The sequence below is a fragment of the Macaca fascicularis genome, chromosome 7 (genome assembly GCF_037993035.2).
Source record: "Macaca fascicularis isolate 582-1 chromosome 7, T2T-MFA8v1.1".
NCBI lineage: Eukaryota > Metazoa > Chordata > Mammalia > Primates > Cercopithecidae > Macaca > Macaca fascicularis.
Genome location: NC_088381.1, coordinates 138079151 through 138101490, shown reverse-complemented (window position 1 = coordinate 138101490; position 22340 = coordinate 138079151). Strand labels below are relative to the sequence as shown.

The window sequence follows — 22340 nt, the reverse complement described above, 5'->3', positions numbered from 1 at the left end:
CCCAGAATGCAGAGTTGGGCTTTGCTATTTCAGTCTACCTAGAACTCAGAGGAACCCATGCAAGTCAGCTCTGCCGACCGCATTGGTTGAACATGCTTTGGCACCTCTTGCCTTCCTCCCCCCAGCATTGCCCTGTGACAGGTGACAAGAGGAAGACAAGGCTCCTGTCTGTTCTGTTTGGTAGTTATAAAAAAATGACATGACCAATTCTGTTGTTGTTGCTGGTTCAGTTTTAGTGAATAAGTAATGTTCACTGAAAACATATCAATAGATATTAACAAGCAAACAAATAAAATTCTGACACAAGCAAAACTAATCCATAGTGTCAGAAAGCAGAGCAATAGTTGCCTGTGGGAAGAGCAGATGAGTATAAAGGGGCCTGAAAGAACTTTTGGGGGAGATGAAAATGTTCTATATCTTGATTGAGGTTGTTGCTCTACATGTATGTACTTGTATAAAAACTTATCAAACTATATACTTAAAACAGGCGAGTTTTTAGTAGTAGCAGTGATGTTTGGATACCTGTAACTTTATCTCCATTAGAAATGTTAGATATTTTAATATCATCAGTTAGTTTTTGTAGGTATCTTGAAATATTATTCATGTTCCTCACTACTGGGATAGTTTTGCAGATTCATGTTCCTCACTACTGAGATAGTCATTTAGCCTGTGTGCTAGACCTTGCTTTTGATGCCTTTATAAAGCATATATCACAAAAAAGATGAGTTGTTGTATGTAAATTATGCCTCAATAAAGTTGATTGATCTAAAGAGAAAAAACATCACCAGAAATCCCACCACCAAGAGATAACCAGTACCATTTTGGTGTTTTTATGCTGCCAGGGCATTCATTCCCACTCCGCCGGCCCTGCACATGTTGTGTTCTGGGGTTTTTTTTCTCTCTGTCCACGATATATTATAAAAACCTTTCCATGCCAGTACACAGAATGCTACATCGGTATTTTTGCAGTGGTAGAATACAGCATTATGTCAACAAAACATGTTTACTTCACCAATTTGTTGTGTTGGAAAATTAAGATGTTTCCAATTTAGGCCAGGCACGGTGGCTCACACCTGTAATCCCAGCACTTTGGGAGGCCGAGGTGGGCGGATCACTTGAGGTCAGGAGTTCAAGACCAGCCCGGCCAACATGGTGAAACCCCATCTCTACTAAAAATACAAAAATGAGCCGGGTATGATGGCACGTGCCTGTAATCCTAGCTACTTAGGAGGCTGAAGCAGGAGAATTGCTTGAACCCAAGAAGCAGAGGTTGCAGTGAGCTGAGATCCCACCATTGCGCTCCAGCCTGGGCAACAGAGCAAGACTCCATCTCAACAACAACAACAACAACAACAAAAAGATGTTTCCAGTTTCCAGTTTTTCACTCTTATAAACACTACCATGAATATCCTTGTAACTAAATATTTGAGCATATCCTTAATGATTGCCATAGAATAATTTTCTTCCAGTAAAATTACTAGGTCACAGGCATTCACATTTTTAAAGAATTTGATGTATCTTTCAAAATTGCCCTCCTAAAAACTGTATCAATTTATATGCCCACTAGCCATCTCTTTGTCTCTACTGTAGACTCTCATTGTGTAGACTCAGCATTGTGACTCTCCATGGAAACAGACACAAGGTAAGTCCCAGTAATTGACATATCCCGAGATCCCACAACTTTAGAAGCTATTGAAACCTTTCAAAGTCAGTCCCAGCCCTAACTTTAAATGAAATTCAAGACCCATAAAGGTTCAGGGGTCTGAAAGCACTCCTACTGAGCACATCCAGGACTATGACTCAGGACTCAGGCCAGAAACCACCACACAGCTTGCTAAAGGAACATTGAGTCAAAGGACCAGCAAAAACCTCCTACCATCTCAGGCTTAGAGATTCCCTAGTCTCTATACCCCACTTAATCTCTTTGAACCAAGCCTTGCTCCAGAGCAGCTGGGCAGGGGAGCCAGGGATCTCAGGAGTCACACACACTGTTGAAGTGTCAGCACAACTCCAGTTGGTTGCATTTTATTTCAACCCTTGGTTCTGCTGCACATGGCCTTGGGATGGTTATTTAACCTAAGGCTCAATTTCCTCAACAGAAAAATGGAGTTGGTAATTGTACCTAGCTCACAGAGTTTTAGTAGGATGGCATGAGATAATACAATCAAATTCACTAGCACCACTCCTGGCCCTTAAAAGATGCTGGTATTTGGTAAGTAGTATTATCATTTGTCGGTCCCTCACACTTAGCTTCAGGCAGCAGAGAGGCCTGAGAGAACAACTCCCTGCCCTTACGTTCTGACTTTTCTGCACTGGCATCACTACAAAGGGCCAGCCACCAGGCTCATTTTAGATTTGCCTAATGCCACCGATAAGCTAAGGGCTTGAAACCCCGTTCTTAGGAGTGGCTTGCCCACCCCGCATGCCTCTAGGACCAAGCCTGACAAATATAGCAGAAATTACAGGCATCTGATTTAAGGCTACGTGTGTACACTTCGCCTGAGCCAAGCCCCAAGCCCTAGTCCCGCTGCTGCATCAAAGGATCATCTCTCTTCCAGCCTCCGGGCCCAGAGTAAGCAGCAATTTGGGAGGCAGCCCCCTCTTATTTTTAGCTTTAAAAACCCGAAACGCCAACATACCAGAGCTCACCCAAGCGTCTCTCACAAGCTGTTGTTTGACTTGGGTTGAGAAAATGACAGGCTGGGTTGTGCACCAAGACGAGAAGAAAAAAGAGGGGGAAAAAAGGAGTTTTCTTTTCCCTCCACTGCCAACCTCCATCCCCCTCAACTCCTCCCCTAGGCCTGGGTGGACCCTGCCTGGGTAATAGTTCCCTGCTATATTTAAAAACCACAGATGTGTTTGGTGGAGACTTAATTTCGGAATTGCAGGCAGCGTCTCCTGAGGACAAGGGGAAAGCCGGTGCCGCGCGCCCGCCTGCTGCCTGGAGCTCCCAACTCGGCGGAATCCAGGTCAGGAGGCGCCGCCGTTTTGATGTGCTGCCGGCCGGGAGGCGCGGGCACCAGGATCCAACGACTGGGGTGGGTGGACGCGGGGCAGGGGTTCGATCTGAATTGGCCCTCGGGGGCTCTGGATACGGGTTGCGGGATGCGGGCTCAACTTCCTCGTTGCCGGTCGAGGAGCGTTCTGAGAGTCTCCCCTCGGCGCGTGAGGATAAATATGCACGGCTTGTCATTCGGTGCGGCGCTCTCTCCCAGCTGATAGGGTGACGTTCCGTTTGGAGGCTTGGAGATTGGCTTTTTGATTTGGCTTCTTGCGGCAGCTTAATGGGCAAAGCTCTCCGCTCGCCCAGAAACCAGCCTCTCCGCGCGTCCCCTCTGCGCGCGGCGAGGCCGAGACGTCTCCCGCGGTGACAGCGTGCAAGGCGGAGAGCCGGCGCGCTCCCAGCCCCGGGAAAGCCCAGGCGACGCGACCGCAAGCCCGAACCCGGGTCCCTCGGAGCCGCCAGGGCGCGCCGGGCTGCTCGCCTTGCTGCCCCTCCTGGCAGGAATCCCCCGCCGCCCGCGGCCGGGACTCCGGGCCTCTCCCAGGCGTATATTCCAGCCCCCGCTCTGGGTAGGGGTTTCCCTCCTTCTGAAATCTGCGCGGAAGGACCCCTCCCGGGGCCCCTCGCCCTGGCCCCAGACACCCACCCGCCTAGACCCCGCGCTCCAGATGCGCTGCCCGGCAGCTCCCTGACAGCTGCGAGCCCACGAACCCCGGCGGGCGGGCGGTGGCGGACTGACATGCCCCGGACGCGGCTGCGGCCGGCGGGCAGCCCGCGGGGGCGATGAGCCGCTGCGGCCGGTGAGGCGCCCGGTGGCGGGGGCATCACGTACCTTCCTCACCCCCCTCACTTGCCCACTCCGCTCGGGAGGCCGAGAGGAAACGGTGAGTAACGGGGTGAGCCTCCTGCCCTTCCCCCTTAGCGGGCAGCCGAGCCATGGGAGGTAGAGGTTGGGGGGCTTGGGATGCCCCTAAGAGGATCCCTGATTGTGAATAACGAGGTTATTTCTCAAGATCATTCATATGAACCACCTTCCTGTGGATTTAGTGCCAAGAGAAGTGGGGGGAGGGTGCCCTGGAAAGTGTACATTGTGTATGCGGTGTTGGGGGGGCAGATCTGGCAGAGTGGGTGTCCACGGGAGGGTGCCGCCGGGTGGGGAGGGGCAGAGAGAGATAGATGCCTGGGCAGATGCTTACAGTAGGATCGTGAGCATGTTGGGTTGGTAGCGGGTGCTGTTTGGGGAGACTGACTGCTGTGTTGTGTGCTGGATGCATGTGGGCATATGTGTGCCGCCTGGGCCAGGGCGTGTTGTGCTTCTGGTGCTGTGAGTGTCCGCTGGGTTTGGGGGCTAGCAGGGAAGCTGGTTATCCACTCCGCGCGCGCCCGCGTGCACATACGCACGCACGCGCTCACCCCAATCTCGGGACTCCACCGCCGCGGGTCGGGAGCTGCAGCCCCAGCGCACCGACCGCTGGGGCCAAGGGGGCGGGGAAGAAGGAGGGTTTCTCAAGTCCTGCACTCTCCAGCCCCTGGTGGTGTGCGTGGTCTGGGGCTCGCTGGAAAGAATCGAAATATATAACTAACCTTCCCCCGATCCCCCAACACACACACGCGCGCACACACACACACACACACACACGCTCTCGCTCTCTCTCTCTCTCTCTCTCACACACACACACACACACACACACACACCCACCCAAAGCCCTCATTCAGAGGCTAGCGCTGCTGCTCCTGCAGGCCCTGGCTGACCTGCCCAGAGGACCCAAGCCACTGGGAGAGATGATGAAAGCAATTTGCTCCGGGGGAAAAAGCAGTTTTTCGTCTTAATTCATTGTGTTTTGTGTTTAACCGTGTGGTAGTGGTGATGGTGGCGGGGTGGGGTTAAATAGAAGAAATGCCTTTAATGCAGTACCATAAATTTACCTGCTCATCGCAGCTTGTTTCTCTCTCTCTCTCTCTCTCTCTCTCTCTCTCTCTCCCCCCTCGCCCCCCACCCCCACCCTTCTCTTCTCTTCTCTCCCCCTTTCCCCTTTCTCTCTCTTCTCTCTCTCCTTTCCTGGCGATTAATAAACAAACCTCTGAACGCATTCGGCGGTTAGGTCTCCCGGGCAGAAGAATTGAAATTGGTTTCAATTTATCAGAAACGTAGACTGCAGCAGGCACTGCCAAGCTCCTGGGTGGTCAAGAAACACCCGAAGGGGGTAGGGGGAGGAGGGAGTTGAGGAGGGTGGAATGTGGGTACGTGATAGGAACACATCCGGCCTTCTGGTGGGGCACCAAAAGGGAAGCCTCCTCGGCCCCTGGCGACCCAGTGACTTGCAGCGGCGTGTGATTAATCTTCCACAGCTGTCGTGCCCCATCCACTTGAGCTGAGCTCTTGTTTACCTCGATTTTCAAATATAGCTGCTGCGCCATGCTCTTCCTGAAATAGGGGGATCAGTTCACCCGTTATGGGCTCTTGGCCTCCTGCCGGGGCTTCTTTTTGCTGGCGTCACTGGCTGGATCCAAGTTTGAGAGGAACCTGCCCCTTCATGCATTGCAGGTCTCCAAAGGAGGATGGCTGATGGTCAGAGCTTAGGTAACTAGATGTCGACTGATCACCCAGCCCCTCATTGCAATCTACAATGCCCAGCAGCAGTCCCCTCATACAAGTCCACTTTGTAGCCTCCTTTTTCTTTAAATAAAATGTAGATACTGGGTTGAGAAGAAGCAGATAAGGCCTATAGAACTGAACTTGGTTGAAGTGGTTCTTTCTTTAACTTGATGGAGAAGAGAAGGCCATTCATGCAGTTTCCTCCACTTGGAATCCTTTATTTTTCTCCCAACATACTCCTAAAGTACTCCTACTCAAGCTTCGCTCTCAGCTCACTAGTTACTTCCTCAAGGAAGCCTTTCATATCCTGCCTGACTAGGCCAGATCCCTGCTTATTATACATCTGTATTAGTCCGTTCTTACACTGGTAATAAAGACATACCCAAGTACTTTACAAAGGAAAGAGGTTTAATGGACTCACAGTTCCACAGGGCTGGGGAGGCCTCAGGAAATTTACAATCATAGTGGAAGGGGAAGAAAACACGTCCTTCTTCACACGGCGGCAGCAAAGAGAAGTGCCGAAAAGAGGGGAAAAGCCCCTTGTTAAGCCATCAGATCTTGTGAGAACTCACAATCACAAGAACAGCAGCATGGGGGTAACTGCCCCCATGATCCAATTATCTCCCTGGCTTCCTCCCAGGACACGTAGGGATTATAGGAACTACAATTCAAGATGAGATTTGGATGTGGACACAGCCAAGCCATATTTGGCCATGGAGTCCATTGGATTCCAAAAGAAAAGTATTTGTTTATTCATTCGCTTAGCCATTTATTCAATAAATGTTCAACAGCCACCTACTCTGTCAGGCATGTGCTAAGTCCAGAGGCAAATAAAATAGAATGGACCCTTTCCTCATAATCACTCATAATCTAAAGTTATATTTTTGAAGTAATTTAAAGATGCACATTAAATTTATGTATGTGATTAAGTAATGCCAGGCACACCTCTAGACAGCAGACTCCACAAAGGGAGGAAACTGTGTCTCAAAGGCCTAGCACTGTGCCTGGCATAGGATAGGTACCCAGTAAATGTTGGTTGAGTGAGTGGAATTGGAGGAATAATTACATTCTTTCCTTCTCTGTTCCTGCTCTTCTGAGCTCTCCTTTATACTGCCACCTACAGCTTCCTGGTAGAAGAAGAGAGAATATGGTTACTGAACTGACCCTGTTAAAACTATTTCCATGCCCTGTGCTCCTCCAAGAGATGGGACCCTAAAGCTGATAGGTTGTCCTCTTCCCCCAGCCCTGCCCTGTGCCTGTGAAGGGTGGTTCCTTTTGCATTCTCTGGGCACAGTTGTTAGTATTGTTTATGGGCACTGATAGTGGGCATGTTCCCCAGCCTTCATGCTTCAGTCATTGCCCATGATCAGGATTTGGGAAATGTGTCACACATCTGGACTTCTTTTCAAACTATTGAGATTAGATAAAAAGAAAGGAATAGGCCGGGCGCGGTGGCTCACGCCTGTAATCCCAGCACTTTGGGAGGCTGAGGCAGGTGGATCACTAGTTCAGGAGTTCAAGACCAGCCTGGCCAAAATGGTGAAACCCCGTCTCTACTAAAAATACAAAAATTAGCTGGGCATGGTGGCAGGCACCTGTAATCCCAGTTACTCGGGAGGCTGAGGCAGGAGAATTGCTTAAACCCAGGAGGCGGAGGTTGCAGTGAGCCGAGATCGGGCCACTGCACTCTAGCCTGGGTGACAGAGCGAGACTCTATCTCAAAAAAACAATTAAAAAAAGGAATAACCCCCTTCACTTAAGCTTGATTGCTTTGCCTAAGAGATTCAAATATGTGATGAGGCTCAGAAAAACACTGGACTCCAAAAGAAAAATCATTCGTTTATTCACTCAGCTAGCCATTTATTCAATAAATATTCAACAGCCACCTACTCTGCCAGGCATGTGCTAAGTAGAGAGGCAAATAAAATAGAATGGCCTCTTTGCTTATAAACACACATTCCAGCAAGGATGACCAACTAGTGAATGGACAATTACTGTATAAAGTGATTTCTGCCAGTAGAGGGTAAACCCCATGATAATGGAAGCATATAGGAGGAGCACCTCTTCCTAGGGGCTTAATGAGGATTTGTAGGGACAGCTAAGCCCAGAAAGGGAGGATGGGTAGGAGTTAGCTTTGGTGAAAGAAAAGAGGAGAGGAAGAAAAGAGGAGAGGAAAGTGGAGGGAGAAAGTGTTATGAGTGAAGGGATTAGTATGTAAAGACCTACCATAGATAAGAGCTCTTCCAAATGACTGAAGACAGAGATTAAAATGCAGGGGAGTTGAGTCTGGAGAAGGCATAGGGGTCAAACCTTGAAGGGCTTGTACTCCATGCTAAGAATTTCCACTGAGTTTCCAATGCAGGGTTAGGAAAATGTTGACTACTGATTTGAAAAGTCAGACTTGCATTTTAGATAGTGTACTGAAACTGGAACGTAGGAGAGAGAGGGAGGTAAAGAGGAACTGTATAGAAACCCAGGTGTATGGTCCTGGCAGCCTATGAAGGTGAGGGCAGGGGTTTCCTCTTTCTGTTTCAGTGCACAGACTGTCATGGGTAGCAACTACTTGGAGCAGTGTTGCATGGGAGGTAAAAAGAGTTTACCAAGACAGTTGTAGGTTAAAAAAAAAAAAAAGTCAGATTTATTAGAGAAAGTATGAGGATAGATTGCAAGGAAGCAACAGGCAGGTCAGCAAGAGAAGAAGGATCTGACTGCAAGGGGACAAAGGCTTGCTGGGGACTTATAGGATGGGGCTTGTGCTGGAGAGAGCTATGTGCAGTACTGATAATGCCAAGGTTGCAGTGAGTTAACTTGCACTTTTCTATCAGCTGATGGTCTGGTGATAGCTGGGTACAGGAAGATTGTGAGTTATTTGCGCAGGAGGGCTCTGTGTCCTGGACCATAAAAAAAGGCAGACTTACAGCTTATCTGCTTTCTCTTTTTGCTTTCCCCTGGTCCTGCCAGCCTGACCTCTTTTCCCTAATTAGGACTCCACACAAACCAGAGATACCCTTCTAGGAAAGCGTTTCACTAATTTTCTCTAATGAGATTGGTTTATGTTTGGTTGTTCATTAGTGTTTTGAATGGGCCCTCTAAACTCAACACTGGGCAGATGCCTTAGGGGAAAAGAGAAAGGGCTCCACAGAGTGTCAGACATATTTCCTGGCTAACTGAACTGCAGAGCAAAGCAAACTCTCAAAGATTTGAGATGGAGAGATCCGTGAAGGCTGAGACAGGCCTGAAGAAGGAGCCTGGAAGGGTAAGAATTTAGGTCCATGGAGACTATAGAGCAAGACATCTAGATAGGAGACTCACATGTGTATGTACATGGGTATTTAAAAATAATATGGTGAGTGAATAAAAGCTAATTCTAGAATCCAGGGTACTTGGATATGGCATACAGAATCACATCTAGTAAGAAGAAAACAGCTCTGTTTCATCTCTATATAATTTGGAACAGACCAAATAGCATTTACTGCCTTGATATTTGGAATGACAAATAGGGCTTTCCTAGTTGTGTTCAGGAATGCTGGGTCATGTTGGGACTAGATCTGGAAGTGGGACCAGAAGCTGTGCTCCTGCCATGGCTTCCATGTGATAATTTCCAAATCACTCAACAGGAGAGGACCTCAAAGTCCAAAAGAATGAAACCAAACAGTGTGAGCTTGGTCAGCATTCTTCCTTTGCACCCTGATTTCTCCACTGGGTTCCTCATCCTTCCCTGTCACTAATCTTAGAGTAAAAAACAAACAAAAAACAAAAACAAAATGCTTCATTTCCTGCAGTGCCCAGGAGCTCACCCTTGCCCTACTTTGGTAAACTGCCCCAGTTCCATCTCTTATCTGAAGTGTCTTTCTCCTTCAATACAGAATCCTCTCCCTCCACAAACCCCATCTTAAAAAGAGTATCACTTCTCTAATTCCTTTTCCCCATTATACTCTTTCCCCATCATGCCTTCAACAAACTCTTGAAATTTTGATCATTTGTCCCTATTTTCTCACCATTCATCCACTCACTTCCCACTTTTCTCCACCTTCTCCCCAACTCTCATCCACCAAGGACTTCTCATTCCCCAAAATATAATGACTTATTCCAAATAGCTGCCTGCTGTCCTCCCTCTTTCTTTCTCTGTCTCTCTCCCTCCCTGCATCAGATAATATTGACAATTAGCTCCTTAAGTCTTTCCTCTTTTGACTTCTTTCACACAGAGCTCTGTAGGTCTCACTACCTCTACATGGCCCCTCTTCCACTTCCACTCCAAGATTCTCTCCTCTCTCCCAATTTTTCCTTTCTCCATTATCCCTTGGCAGTCTCCCTGAATGGTTTGTGCTGTTACTGCAGTGTGGATAGCTCCCAGAGTCTGTGACTCTAGCTCTCCAAGCCGGATGTCTTGTTTCTTGTCTTGATTTCCACATGGCTGGAAATATCTCCAACAAGATGTCCTGTTAACTCCTCCTGAATTTTTACTAACCTGACATCATCTTTGTCCTTAGCAGCTTCTCCTCCTGACTTCCCACTTTCTCTTGATGGCACCAACAAACTTCCAGTCACCCTGACTTGAAACCTCCAAGTTTATCTTTGAACTCATCTCCCTTGTTCCCCAAGTATTGCTTGATGTATTTTATAAGCCTGTGCCCCTCTTCTTCATCTCAAACACCACGACTCAAGTGCAGATTTTATCACCTCTTGTATAAAAATAATAATAATATGTGTGTGTTTACCATCTGTCAGCTACTCTGTTGCAAAGTGCTTTACCTTGATTTTCCCATTTAGTCCTTACCATGGCTGTGCGAAGTAGTTACTATTATTATACTGTAAAAAACAGCTTTCTGCCATCTTCCCAACTTCAACCTTTCCCTCTTTCAATTCATTTTAATCAGTTACAAGATTCACCACCTAAAATGCCTTTGTAAACTTACCACTTTTCTGCACAAAAAACTTTGAAGGGCATTCCATTTTTTGCAGTTCATTGTATTCAAGGCCCTGTATGGGCTGGTGCCCCACTCCATATCTAGCCTCACTTTTTACAGTTCCCTTGCCCTTTCTGCCTTTGTGCATTTGTTCACAGTTTACCTTCCCCTAAGACTTCTGCTTGTTCTTCAGTGTTCAATTCAAATGCCTCTTCCTGATGGGAAGGCTTTATGGAGAAGCTGTCCCTTCCTCCTGTGAATTTTAATAACGTGACATCTGTTTTTCATTAGCCCTTTACACTTTCTGAAATGCTTTTTTTTTTTTTTTTGCATGTGGCTTACCATCCCTCCCGGAGCAAGTGCTTTTTCTGTCTCCCACTCTATGTCACATGATGCCTGAAATACAGTAGGTGTTCAATGAAAAAATGGAGTGAATATACTCCCTCACCCATGAAGCAGGTGAAACAAGGTCAAGAAAGGGGATCTATACTATTTCCAAAAATAAGACAATGGTGGAGTCAAAATTCAAACCAGGGACAGGAAAATGGTGTAACAGAGGAGGCAACGAATTGGTGATGAAAGGTTATGTTCTAATTCTTGTCACTTCTGACAACCACAGGTGAGACTCACCTCTGCTCTCTGGGCCTTGGATTCCTTATCCATCAAAAGAATTTGTGTTGGATGTGTTGACTTTTATGCTCCTCCCTGACCTGACAATTCTGTATTCTGTGAGTCTTGTTTCGTAGTATACAGATTGTCTACTGCTGAGAATACTTTCAGTGCTGACAGTATCTTTCATTTCAGAAACTTCCAACTGTAACTTGAAACCTCTAGTGTATCTGTTATCACATTGAGTCTATCTGGAGATCAACTTGGCCAGTCAACTCAGCTGTCCAGCCTGTAAGCTGCCCTAAATTGGTTAGAGTGCCCCAAGGGCCCCAGGTTGGCACTCCTCAATGTGCAGTCACCAGTCAGCTCCCACTGCAGTATTCTAGGGCATTCTCAGAATGACTAGTACTGCTCTAGGCTCCCAAATGTTCCAGACATCCTATCTCAACTCCTGCACTTCTGCCTTTCATAGAGCCCCCAGAAAAGATGTGTTTAGAGCCGTGTATATTCTGCTGAGAGCCTAGTAAAACCACTCTGCTCAGCAGCTTTCCAGATGCTCCACCTACCACAAACATACCATCGTACTCCCTCCCCAGTGAGACAGGAAGAATCCTCTTGAGCCAGTGCCTTTTCGCCCCTGAAAAGAAACTAATAGAGGAATCAACCTCAAGGGGAAATCATTAGGGGAGAGCACATCTGTGAAGACAGTAGCTAGATCTGCTGGGAGTCTGAGGAATCTGCTCCTGGCACCCCCTTGTAACAGGAGGGCCCAGAGCATCCCTAGAGTTGATTATACAAGAGAACTACCCAGACTTGTCTCAGAGAGATGACTTTGACTGCTTGCCAGGTTTTATTTGTTCTTCAGTCAGGCAATGATATGATTTAATTCCATATTTCAACATTTAAAAAATTAAAATAAATTAAATGGCATTAAAATACATCTGGCTTCTGGAGAATAGTATCAGAACTATGTACATAAAGGAGGCTGATCACCAGCATCCCTTGATGGCTTTGCAACAAGGCAGAAGATGTCAGCCTCCCCCATGGGTAACCTCAAAAGATAGAGCCCAGGTGGTTCTCTCTTGGCAACAGGGAAGGGCAGGAACAATGTCTACCTGAGGCTGCCCTGGGTTTCTTGCTCCTCTAACTCCAGCCCTGACTTCCTTTCAGTTGCAGGGGATGCTTTCTCTTGGCCCTTCCCGACATAACACACTCCTTCAGCCTGCTGAAAGGAGACATCTGGCATTCAGAGCACCAAAGTTTGGTTCTGGCTCCATTATTTATTGGCATAGAAACACTCAGCAATAAACTGAGCCCCAATTTCTTCTTCTGTGCGATCATTCTCACAAGAAGGATTAAATAAGATCCTGTGAGTGAGAAGGTCTTTGTAAACCCCTGGCAAATAGCATTGCTTAATATTTATTGAATGAATGATGCAGTATAAATGCCGATTATCATTATGCCATACTCTGAAGGAAAAGTGAGGTGCCAATGAGAGGACTAGGATTGAGAGAGGAGGTTGTGTTTAGAATTAGACTCATGACTTTTGTCCAAACATTATGTGGTCCCACTAGTTCTTGAGAATGAACAAAACTATCTGCACTCTGAGGTCATTGGCTTTAACCATAAGGCTTGCCAGGAAGTCTGAAGTCTCTTCCTAGATGCATCTTTCCAGAATCACTTAATGAAAACTCCTGTAGAGTCATTTTGCATCCATTCAACAAATACTTACTGAGTACTCCCTCTGCCAGCACTAGCCAAGGCACTGGGAATACTGTGGTGAACAAAAGGGATGAGATTCCTGCTACTATGGAGTATATATTCGATGATAAACTAGTAAACAAGCAAACAAAAACAAGGATGATTTCATCAAGTGCATATGGGCTATAAAGAAAATGAAAAGTGATGTTACAAGAGAGTACTGGAGGGGAAGATTACCTTTAGATAAGATGGGTGGGGGAAAGTCTCTCAGAGAGGGGTATCTACGGCCTGAATGAAACTTAAAAGTGACCTCTGTGGATATTTAGGGTAAGGTTGTTCCAAGTAGAGAGAACAGTAGATGCAAAAGTCCTAAGACACATGCTTGCCTGTTCTAGAAACTTCCAAGTATTTCATCTAGGTTGGAGTGGAATATGGATGGAGCAAAACAAAATGGTAGGAGATTTGAAAGGTCAGCGAATTAGAAGCTAGACGAGAAGTCAGTAGGAGGTGGGGTGCCACAGAAAGAGAGAGGATACAAAGAATGGCGTGATCGATCTGATTTACATTTTAAAGAGACTTTCTGGCTATTTTGTGGAGCGTAGATTATAAGGGGTGGAACAAGGTTGGTAGCTGTTGCAGTAGTCCAGGTGAGAGATGTAATATTAAATATTAAATCTCCAGCAGCTAGAATGGAACGTGACACATATTTGGCACTCAATAAATTTGAGAATGCGTCCAGGCAGAAATGATCTTCAAAGAACCTACAACTGTGATGGGCACATCACAGTACTCGACAAATACTTTCGTTCATGAATCAATGAACAGCATCAGGCTTTCTTGTAGCTACTCTAAATTAACTTGAAGTTAATCTCAATATTTTGGATCTTTTACAAGTAATTCTTATCTTTCTAGCTAGCACTATTTCTTAGGAGCAATATGTTCCATGGGTTCATTTTTTCCTGTGTGAAACTGTGCGGTCATTTGAAACAGATCTGAGATGTCTAACTCCACAACCGTTAGGCAGTGTTCATAAATCCCCAAACCCTTTGCTCACATTTAGATACTGATCTCATATACCTTTCTGTGTGTCACTCCAGAGGGGTGACCAGACCTGCTTCATCAGTGCATCTCCAGAACTTATCACAGTCTGGTCTACTGAATCCACAAATGGTTATTCCCTTGACTAGACTGAGGAACACTCTAAGGCCTTGGTTGGGTTCCATTTGTCCCACAGTTACAGGAAGTCCTAAAGCTAAGAAGATATCTAAGTTGGATGGTTTCGTGTTGATTCCTTCAGCTTCCATTCCTTGGGGCCTGGAGATCTCAGGATCAGGATGAACTTTGCAGGGCCAGTGGAGGAAGGGGCCTGATGTGGTGTGGTCCTTGCTAGGCCTCTTCATTCCTCTTCACCATCATCTTCTGTTTCTATTGGTCTCCAACTTACATGGATTCTCCTTTCAGTGCCTCTGAAATCCAAGCCTTCCCCAGCAGCCCTTCTCCCACTGCCTTGGTTCAGGTCTCCATTGCCTCTCACCCCAGTCCTGGGAGAGTCTGGACTGGTCTTCTTGCCTCCAGTCTTGCTCCGCTTTCATTCACCTATCCTGTTCCCACACTGTCATCACTCTAGGCTGCCTATCCAAAAGAAAAACATTGATCTTGTCCCTCCTATAACTAAAAACCTTCAGTGTTTCCTTATTGCCTCCAAGAGAATGCCCACATTCCTTGGCCAGGCACACAAGGCCTCTTACCAGCGATTCCTCACTTATCTCCACAGCTTCTCTCAAGTCTTTCAGCCATACTGCTCATCCTTCTGGAAACAGACACTGCTTGTTCAGGCTTCCATGCCCTTTAGCATGGGCTTCCTATGGCCTTTGTTTGAGATGCATTGGCTTCCACCCAGTTAACTCCTGTTCATTCATTAAATCCTAGATCTAATGTTAGCTGGTTCATGCAGCCGGCACCAGTGATCCCAAGCAGTGCTATACCTTCCTTTCTTGTGATCTCTTGGCACGTTGCACATGCTTCTAAATCTGGTACTTGTTTCGTTGTAATTATTTGGTTTTCTGTCAGTGTTCTCCAGTGAAGTGTGTGCTTCTCTAGAGGGATTATATTTTATTCATATTACTCAAATTCAGAAAACTGTGCTCACAGCATCCCTGACAGATGGTTCTCCAGCCTCCAATTTGAACACTGCCAAAGATGGGAGAAATCACTGGATATTATCCCTTCTATTTTTGCACATTCATTCGATGTACTCATTCATTCAATAAATATATACTGAGCATCTACGATATGCCAGGCACTGATTTAGGCACTGGGGATACAGAAATATCAGATAAAAATTTCTACCCTCTTGGAACTTATATTCTAACTTTTCTGAGTGTGTGGGGAAAAAATGAGTTTGGAACAAATTAACCTTCTCAGCATAATTCAGTGAAAGTCAGCCTGTGACACATAAGCTGGGTTTCATACAAATGCATGCATGCATGCATGAATGAATAAATGAGTAAGCGAGTGAATGAACAAAGAGGCCATGAGGAAGTGTGAAGAAGTAGACCTAAGCTATTATCACTGAAAGGAAAAATAATTAGAAATACAACTTGCTGAAAATGGATGAATGGCATCATTTTCCTACAAAGACAAGGGAATTATGGATCTTTTATATTTCATCAGTACAAGTATAAACCAAGTAGACAGCAAGTTTAGGGAAAGACAAAGGGAAAATCTGCTTATGTGGGTAGAGAATTGATGCTGACTATTCTTGGCAAGTTATGAAAGGAAGTGAGATTTCAAGAAGGTGAGATGTTTGTCCAGAACATAGAAATGTCTTGTGGTACCCATTTGTGGGTCAGTGCATGATCTGCTGTAAGTCCTTCTCCCAGTCCAAAGAAAGTCTCTAATGGCTGGAATTTCTGGGATGCAAATGTCATAGTCAGGTGAGGTTCCTTCTCTTCTCTCCCAGGATTTTCAACCTTGTCTGTATCTTAAAATCAACTAAGGAACTTTTCAAAAACATAAATATTTAGGCTCCTCTCCCAGAGAGTTCAAAACTTAGGTCTGGAGTAGGATCCAGATGTCTGTATTTTTTAGAACTCCATGATTATTCAGATGTACAGCCATCTCTAGAATGTGATCCTGGTTCCATCACTGTCTCCAACTGGAGGATGACTTAAATGCAGATGTAGATCCAGCCATGGGAAAAACAAAACTTAAATTAAGCTGAGCTAAGCCCTCTCTCTTCCTAGCTTTCTGGCCCACTCTCAGTGTTTGTAACTCCCCAGATCTGTCAAGGATTTGCAGAGAGCAAAGTCCTCTGGTTTACACAAGTCTAGCACATTTCAGGCATGTTTGAATCATAGAATTTTAGAGGCAGAGAGGGTATCAGAGATCAAGTTCAACCTCTTAGTCCTATCAATAGAGTTTCACAGAGTGTGACGATTCATTGTTACAAACAAAAAAAGCTTCCCCTTTGGGAGGCTGAGGTGGGTGGATCATTTGAGGTCAGGAGTTCGAGACCAGCTTGGCCAACATGGTAAAACCATGCCTCTACTAAAAATACAAAAATTAGCCGGGTGTGGTGGTGCACACCTGTCATCCCAACTACTTGGGAGGCTGAGGCAGGAGAATCACTTAATCCTGGGAGGCAGAGGTTGCAGTGAGCCGAGATTGTGCCACTATACTCCAACCTGGCCGACAGAGTGAGACTCCTTCTCAAAAAAAAAAAAGCTTCCCTATATTGAGTTGAAATTTTTCATAGGGCTTCCAGAAGAGTGTGGAAGATGGATAGGTAAACAGATACGCCCAGTACAGTGTGATAAGTGCTTCATGGGTGACCAAAGTGTTAGAAGAACCTAAGAGAATAAATGATTCACTTTACAATTAGAGGAAGACACATTTTCAGGGAAGGCTTCCCAGAAGACACAGAACTTTCTGGAGCCTGAAGTTCTTGACCTAAGGGATCTTGATTCCTAGCCTACTCTTCCACCATCCCTTTCATCCCCTGGAGCTTAAAAGCAGACTTTAGCATTTGACATACCAAGTTTCATAGCCCCTCTTTGCTACTTGGTCAGCTAATGGACCTTGGGTAAATTATGAATCTTTGAGGCCCCTGTATCCTCTTTTCTAAAACAGATAACAAGACATGTCTCATGGTGGGGTTGTGAGGTGTTAAATAACAGATATAAAAGTGCCTAGAGCAGTGTGGCTATAGAGTAGCTGCCTGATAAATATATATGATCATTGCTGTCATCACTTTTTAAAAGTCCTTTGTCCATATAAAGCATGAGGAGATGGAGGCCTGCTGATGCCCTGGTCTGTCTAGGAAGCTTTCTTTTCTCTTCTTGTGTAGTAGTACTTGGGAGAATGTCAGCAGGGTTACATGAAACTGTCAGATGGTTCGGAAGTCATTAAAGGTCTGAGAAACTTCAGAGAAGGCAAAATATGACAATTGCCTGAGATCAGCGAAGCAAGAACAGTATAATATTATCTCACATATGACTGCAACATTCTCTACATTAAAAGCCCTGCTGCACTGCAGCCACTGCCCACACAGGTTGAGGCAGCTGTAGAGCCACCAACCTGAGCGCTTAGAGCAGCAGAAGAAAATCATATTACTTTTCAAGACATAGTTGTAATCAATTATTACAATAATTACTTGTTTATCTCCACCCCTCATCAGAAAATAAACTCTCAGAGGTTGGAGAAGTGGTTCATAGCTGTACCTGCAATTGTTAGCACAGCGTTTGGCCTTAATGGGAAAAAAAATGGATTTGGTCCAAGGGGCTTTTGTTAAATCCAGAATGTAGGCTCTCCTTGACTTTTCCCTGGTCCCCGCTTCCTACCACCCCCTTCCTAGCTTATTCTCTTATCCTCTGAGGTCTCTCTGGGAGTCTAAATTCCACACCTGGTTTTCACATGGCTCTGGGCCCACCTAAAATAAATGTGTCCCTTCATTTTTTTCCTTTCCTGTCATCAAAGCATGTTCGACTGGAAGGAACTATAGTGATCATCTAACCTGGAAGGAACTATAGCAATCATCTAACCAAACCTGCATTTTATGGATGAGGAAGCTGCTGCCCTAAGACAGTCACTGACTTCCCAAGGTCTCACACCGCATTGAGCAAGGCTGGAAAGGAAGTTCTTGTCCATTTTCAAATCCAGGGCTTTACCATGGATCCACTCTGCCTGTATGTAGAGCTTCCAAGCTTGTGGGGGGCCTCCACATCTAGAAAGACTCAGCCTGCCCTCCTTGAGCCTTTGCTCAAAGAGGCCCTCAAACCTAGGGTATGTGCCAAGCACAGTGGTAACACCATGTGTCCTGGAGGTAGACTGCCAGAACTCAAATGCTTACCTTTCTGTTTACTAACTGGGGTCTTGGGGAAATTCCCTAACCTCTACGAGTTGCAATTTGCCATCTCTAAAACAGGTGTGGTGATAATATCACCTCTTTCACTGTGAAGATTCAAAGCATTAATAATGCAAGAAAAACATTTAATATCATTATATTTTCCACCTTGGATACAAGTTCCAGTTGTGGCAATCAAGCTACCTAAGCAGCAGAGGTCATATCTTTCCCACTCTTGAGAGAGTCAGAAACTTCGTTCCTGTGGCTCTCGAGGAGTATTGCCGAGGACAGGACTGCACTGACTTCCGCCCACTGGAGGCAGAAGAAGTGCAGGAGAATAGGCAGTGTGCTTGGACTTGGTTGACACATCAGAGCCAGTGCAGCCTGGCTGGACCTAAAACTTTAATGTAAATTGGCTATGACACCTGTGCAGGGGCCCAGATTTAGAAGCAGAGAGGTACAACTCTACCCAGGCTGGTGACATGCCCGGAGCAGTGTTCCCATTGGAGAAAGTGGAGGGCATAGCAGGAGGGATAATTTGCTCAGTCTGTCCTGGTGGCACTGTTTTATTAATGATCTGGAAGAGCGGAGGAACGGTGACTTTAATTAAATTTGCCAGTGATATTAAAAGATGTCAGGAGCCACTGCTGAGGACACAGACACCTTGCAGATGGCCTCAGGGGCGTTAGGAAGATGATCTGGGAAAGAGATGAGAGGCTGGGGGCTGAGCCAGGGCATCAGTTTGGCTGAGAGAGGGGAATGTGACATGAGGACAGACGGTCATCATGAGCAGAATCTACCTAGCCCCACCGTGCTTGTCTGTATCTGTTCAGTTTGCAATAGAGTTCTGTCTGACCTTCCTGCTCCTGTCTTGCCCCCTTACTGCCGTCCTAAACCCTTAGGTGAAATTGGTATTTCTGAAAGACAAATCATACCATGTCATTCTTTGGTTTACAACCCTATCATTGGCTTTTCATTGCCCTTAGAATAAAACCTCGTCTTCTCTGCCTGGCATCTAAAGCTTGCCATGAGTGAAGTTTTCCCTACTGTCTAGCCTCATCTACTGGGCCTCCTGCCTCATGCTGCATGTCTTGTAATCCCCTGCCCATAGCAGCATTTTCCATCATGTTTCCATGTCTTTGCCTTTGCCTCGGCTGTTCTTTTTGACTCGAATGCCCTTCCCAGTTTCCTTTTTTTTTTTTTTTTTTTTGACTAAAGCTCACTCATGCTTGAAGTCTCATTTCAGGGATCACCTCCTTCAGAACGCCTCCCTGAATCCCCAGGCTGGCTCAGTGCCCTCTTCACATTCCCATAGCATTCTGCCCTACCTCCTCTTTTTACAATGAAAGTGTCTATTTGTACATCTGTATACCTCTGCTAGATTGTACCTTTGAGGGCAAACGCGGTGTCTCTCTCTTTTTTTTTTTTTCCATTTAATCCACCAGCGTCTAATACCAGGTCTAGCAGATCACAGACTTTTGTCAATGTTTGTCAAACAGAACTGATGGGAAGGAGAATATTTGTTGGGAGGCTGCAGCAGGCAGCCAGAACAACCCCAGTAAGCCTGGGAACTAGGCATTGAAACGGCAAGTTTCTCCTCTGAACAGGTGTGGGACAGTCATCTTACTTATAAGTCCACATCAGACTAGAAACTGATTGGAGGCCATGGATGTCCTACAACAAAGTGGTACAGCTTAGTAGAATGGGATGGTTAAAACCATCCTTTATGTCATCTGTCTGTGAGTTCTAGTTCTATTTCCTTTGTACTTCAAATAAATGACTTAGCTAAGACTCAGTTTCCCAAAATATAAAATAGGTATAAAAATATTACTAACCTCATAGGGTTGCTATGAAAATTAAATGAGAAAGCACTCAGCATTATGCACATAATAAACACTTGTAGATGCTAATTACTGTTATTAATATCTTTATGATTTGGGGTGGTCCTGGGGGGGGAAGGGTCTCAAGTTGAGTCATATCCCTGAGTATGCCTCGGGGTTAATAGCCTTCTGGAACCACAGAAGATCAGCTGGGTCTCTAAAGGGTTGAGCTGGACCCCCAGGATGTTGGAATCTATCTCAGTTGGTGTCTGGGCCAGGGGCAATTGCATAAAAAGTGACCACTGGCTTGGTCATTAGAGATTTTCCTGCTTTCTCTAACATCTCAGCCAGAAACCATTTCCCAGCAGGGCTGCAGAGAGGAACTGGGCATTCACAGGGCATTTTCCACCTTCAATTTCAAAAACTTGTTGCATGCATTTACTAGCCATCTCACCTCCTTGCCTTCTTTTCTTTTTCTTTTTTGTTTTTGAGATGGAGTTTCACTGTTGTTACCCAAGCTGGAGTGCAATGGTGCGATCTTGGCTCACTGCAACCTCCGCCTCCCGAGTTCAAGCCATTCTCTTGCCTCAGCCTCCTAAGTAGCTGGGATTACAGGCGTGCACCACCACGCCCAGCTAATTTTGTATTTTTAGTAGAGACGGGGTTTCACCATGTTGGTCAGGCTGACCTGGAACTCCTGACCTCAAGTGATCCACCTGCCTCAACCTCCCAAAGTGCTGGGATTACAGGTGTGAGCCACGGCGCCTAGCCTTGCCTTGTTTTCCTTAATCTTTTCCTTCAGTTCATTTATTTTCTCATGGAATAGTCTTTTTAAACTGGCCTCTGATTCTGATCATATGATAGCACTTTCCCCAGAAAAACCTGTTGCCACAGAGTGTCTACAGGGCCAAAGGAGAACAAAGACTGTCATCCTCCTTAATTCTCCTGGTCCATAAGATAAATAGGACTCCAAGTCCCCTGTTCAACAGGATGATTCTACCATCCCAATGTTCCATGTCCTTTTACTCTGGAAGACCAGCTCTCTTCCCTCCCCTATGGATACTCACCCTCTTGGGATTGGTTGGCTCTCACAGCAGCCGCCCCCTGTCATTGGGTTGGCACTTGATGAAAGAGCTGCTCAGCTGTGCCTACCATCTGTCGTCGCTGCATGGGGCTCATTGGAATCCACAAAGTGTCAGGGTTTTCAGAGGTCAAAGTAAGGAGCCAAGATCCTTTTCTCTCCACATTTCTCTGGGGTGGGTGAGTGTCGAATCTCTGAATGAAAGCCTCTGTGCACATCATTGATGACAAGAGCTTTCTTAAGCTTTGAAGATGGATGCTGAACACCTTCAACCACTCTATTCCTCCACAGTCATCCTCATAACCTCTTCTCCTCTGAGTGAGGTCAAAGAGGCAGAGGCCCCCAGCACCTGTTGAGATGCCCCCAGCACCTAGACTAATGGGGAATGTGGGCTTCAGCACTTGGCTGCCACTCTAGGGATTAAACCAAGTTCACCCTCAGCCCTTTGGGAAGGAAGTCTTCATGGGGACAATATGCACCCTGATGTTTTGTGTCCCGAAGAGAATTTCTCTTTGAGAACAGGCTTTGGGAATTTAAAGAGGTCCCACATAGCCTCTAAAATCCAGTCAGGATTTGTCTATGAAATGTGTATGTATTTGCAAAGCAAATGGCTATAATTCAGATAAAAAATAAAGAAGGCTGATATCTGAGGAAGCTTCCTTGGTGACTACATTTATTCATTCCGAAAACATACAGTTACCGAGAACCTACTAACCACTCAGGATACCATGATAAACAGAAGAGACACAGTCTTTGCTCTTATGTCATTCACTGTTTAATGGATGAGATCTAAAGCATTATTAAGGGTGGGGAGTGCAAAGAAGAAACCCTCATTTCAAAGACGAATGAGAATAAGGCATGTACAAAGGTCCTGGGGTGGACAGTCACTTGGTATAATCCAGGAGTGAAATGAAGGCCATTGTTGTTGAAATGTAATAAGGGAGAGAGTGATGGGATGAAGGGGGATGAGTAGGAAGGAATGAGTTCATGCAAGGCTTTGGAGGTCATGCGTGAGAACCTGATCTTTATATCAAGAGCAAGAAAAGACTACTAAAGCGCTTCAAATAGGGGAGTGATTTGCTTAAGTCTGTTTGTTTGTTTGTTTGTTTGTTTGTTTTTTAAAAAAGATTACAGTGGCTATATGAGGAAAGTGGAATCGAGAACTAGCAAGTGTTGGAGTGGTGAGCTCCATTAGGAGGCTACTGAAGTAGATTCATGAGGTAAGGAGTGATGGTGGCCTGGGCTGGGATGATGGTGGTAGAAATGGTGGAAGATTTG

General features: G+C 45.8%; 1 protein-coding gene across 22 annotated transcripts in view; it reads left to right on the top strand.

The window, feature by feature from the left end:
• The first annotated feature begins 2851 nt into the window (after positions 1–2851).
• SLC8A3 (solute carrier family 8 member A3) overlaps positions 2852–22340 on the top strand; it is a 142301-nt gene continuing 122812 nt past the window's right edge. For 13 of the 22 annotated variants that reach the window (XR_012415908.1, XR_012415906.1, XR_012415905.1 and 10 more), the window contains exon 1: positions 3309–3888. The gene's annotated coding sequence lies outside the window, so the exon portion shown is untranslated. Of the gene's footprint in view, positions 2970–3308; positions 3889–22189; positions 22283–22340 lie in introns of those variants that run through there. The other 9 variants (XR_012415907.1, XM_073997641.1, XM_073997637.1 and 6 more) reach the window with 2 other exon arrangements.